Below are 3,592 nucleotides of genomic sequence, written 5' to 3' on the forward strand. Positions count from 1 at the left end.
AACATATCATATGCTGGAAAATCACTTATTGTCCACATTAGTACTGTCCGCATTTGAAAGTTTTCTTTACACGAAACATCGTATGTTTCAGCACCTTGAGCCCATAGTTGTTGCAACTCATATATTAGTGGCTGAAGAAACACATCAAGTGATCTCTTAGGATGCTCTGGTCCGGGAACGAGAATCGAGAGAAACAAAAACTCTCGTCGCAAGCACAAGTTTGGGGGGAGGTTGTATGGTGTAAGAATGACGGGCCATAGAGAATATTGTCTTCCACTCTTGCCAAACGGACTGAAACCATCAGTACATAATCCAAGGTAGACATTTCTTCTTTCATACGCAAAGTCGGGATACTTTGATTGGAAATGCTTCCACGCTTTTGCATCTGAAGGATGTCTGATCTCACCATCTGTTGAGTGCTCCGCATGCCATCTCATTGGTTGCGCTGTGCGTTCAGATAGATACAACCTCTGCAACCTTTCCGTCAAAGGTAAATACCACATCCTTTTATATGGCACTGGAACTCTTCAACTCGTATATTTATAATGAGGCTTTCCACAAAATTTGCATGTAACCCGCTGTTCATCCGCCCTCCAATAAATCATGCAGTTGTCGCTGCATACATCTATTACCTGATACGATAAACCAAGACCAGCTACGAGTTTCTGAACCTCGTAGTATGAACCAGGAGCTACATTATCCTCGGGTAGAATACCTTTTACAAAATCAGCAATCGCATCCACACAGTCTTCAGCCAAATTATAATCTGTTTTAATGCCCATCAATCTTGTAGCAGATGATAAAGCTGAATGACCATCTCTGCAACCTTCGTACAATGGTTGCTTTCCAGCATCCAACATATCATAAAATCTCTTAGCTTGTGCATTGGGTAAATCTTCCCCTCTAAAATTATCATTTACCATCTGCTCAGTACCTACACCATAATCTACATCCGTTCTAATTGGTTCTTCTAATCTAACCTCTGGCTGAGGTTCGCTAGTACTACCATGTTCATAATCAGTTTCCCCATGATGATACCAAATTTTGTAACTTCGTGTAAACCCACTCAAATATAGATGAGTCCAAACATCCCACTCTTTAATAACCTTTCTATTTTTACAATTAGAGCAAGGACATCTTAACTTACCTGTTTTTGCTTCCGGTTGTCGGTGAACTAACCCCATGAATTCGGTTATACCTCGTTGGTATTCTTCCGTAAGCAATCTCGTGTTCGGATCCAAATGAGGTCGATCGATCCAAGAACGAAAATAATTTGAAGAAGACATATTTTTATGAATCAAATTCGTGTGTAAATAGAGTAAGAGGGAGGTTGAAGATATGGAGTGAATGAAGAGGAAGAGAAGCTTGTATTTATAGGTTAAATCCTGCCGACAAACCGAGGAAATTCCGAAGGAATTCCGACGCCAATGGCTAGTCCGTCGGAATTTCCTCGGAATTATGTAAAATCCTCAAACGGCTCTCCAACGGCTCTAATATTTCCTCGGAATTCATCGGTTTTTTCCGAGGAAAATATATTTCCTCGGAATTTCCTCGGAATATTCCGACGGATTGATATTTCCTCGGAATTCCGTCGGTTTATTCCGAGGAAATTCCGAGGAAACCAAATTTTTTGTTTCCTCGGAATTTCCTCGGAAATTCCTCGGGATATTCCGAGGATTTCATTTTCCGTCGGAATGTCCGTCAGAATATCGCTGTTTTCTTGTAGTGTGAGGAATAACTAAATGACATCTTTTGGAAGATTGTAAATTATTTTACCACAACTAGGATTTTATTAATTATTTGGATCACTTGTTTAGAGTTTTCCTGTATCATTAAGGAATTGGAGAGAGAGAGCAATGGAGAAAAAGGAAACAAAGAGAAGGATAGTGTTAGTCCCAGTTCCAGCGCAAGGGCATGTAACTCCTATGATGCAACTCGGAGAAGCTCTTAACTTAGTTTTTCAATTACAGTTGTTCAAGTACAATACAATATAGTAAGCTCTCTGCAACACTTTTCTGGTTTTCAATTTGCCACCTTACCAAAAAGCTCGTCAGTGAACTTTTCTGTGTCATGGCTGAAACAAGGACTTGAAATTGAAGTGTACGCATTAGGTCCTCTTCACGTTACAGCTTCAAAACCTTCTAGTTTACAGGAAGAAGACAAGGGTTGCATTGAATGGTTAAACATGCAGAAACCGAGGTCAGTCATATACATAAGCGTGGAAACAGTAGCTAAGATGGAAACCAAGGAAGTTTTGGAGATGGCTTGGGGATTGTGTAATAGCAACCAACCTTTTTTATGGGTCATTCGACCAGGCTCTATCCTTGGATCAGACGGGCTAGAGGTATTGCCAAATGAAATTAGTACGATGGTATTAGAAAGAGGATACATTGTGAAACGTGCACCGCGGATAGAAGTATACTAAGACATCCTGCGGTGGGAGGATTCTGGAGTCATTGTGGATGGAACTCAACACTAGAGAGTATTGTGGAAGGAGTTCCACTGATTTTTAGGCCTTTTCAAAGCGAGCAAAAGATAAACGCAGCGTACTTACTGAGTGTTTGGGAAATAGAGATTCAGATGGAAGGTGAAGTGGAAAGAGAAAATGTCGAGGGAGCTGTGAAGAGGTTGATTGTGGATGAAGAAGGTGCAGGGATGAGGGAGAGAGCACTTGTTTTGAAAGAAAAGCTCATAGCCTCTCTGAGAAGTGGAGACTCCTCATACCATGCATTGGATGATGCTGAACTCCATGTATTACCAAAGACCATTATCATATTGAGTTATATGTATCACACTTGATCTTGCAAATCTACAGACTGCACCGTTTTTAAAATTAAAAAAAAAACAGCTGAAATAGGCTTAGCATCTAGATGTTTTAAGATTCAAATGCAATTTAGTGTGTTTCTGAAAATATATGGATGCAGCCTAAACCAATTACTTCTATACAATGTATTGTTGATTTTATTTTCTAAAGTTCAAATTCGTTTGTTTCGATAACCGCAAATTTTAGAAATAATGTATGGATTAATAAATATGTAAAAATTGAAGTCCACAATACGTGATTCACAAAATTGTGAATTAGTTTTTTTTTTCTTTTTCAAAGGATAATTAATTAAATAAGTATGTATAATGATTTTTTTTGTCACATTCTTATCTTTTATTAAACACTGAAAGTTTATTAGAAGATTGAAACAAAAGTTACAAACCAAAGCTGGCAAGGATTAACATCCTTCCAGAAGTGAAGCCGGACATGATTAATATCCTTCCAGAAGTGAAGCCGGCGAGTTCGAAGTACGAACATCCCGAAGATAAGAAGTCCAAACAAGTGAGACATAAACAGAACGATCTTATAAAAGCAAAAACAACAAACAAAGGATCTAAAGCATTATCGGCAAAAAGACCTAAGGATACAAAACCGAAGCTGAAAGCACGAAACACACATGAACCCTTCCATAGAAGCAATTTGTAGCTGGAGTTGAACCTAAGAGCTAAGGATCTGCGGAGTATCCAATCTAGAGGAAGTCAAAGCACGATCCCAACAAGTAACAACACCGGCGAAGAGGATCATGTAATAGAAACGAGCAACAACACC

At 39.1% G+C, this 3,592-nt stretch overlaps 1 pseudogene; it reads left to right on the forward strand.

The window, feature by feature from the left end:
- The first annotated feature begins 1,856 nt into the window (after positions 1–1,856).
- Positions 1,857–2,799, forward strand: LOC106314265 (annotated as a pseudogene).
- The last annotated feature ends 793 nt before the right edge of the window (positions 2,800–3,592 follow it).

This window comes from Brassica oleracea, chromosome C9 (assembly GCF_000695525.1).
Source record: "Brassica oleracea var. oleracea cultivar TO1000 chromosome C9, BOL, whole genome shotgun sequence".
NCBI lineage: Eukaryota > Viridiplantae > Streptophyta > Magnoliopsida > Brassicales > Brassicaceae > Brassica > Brassica oleracea.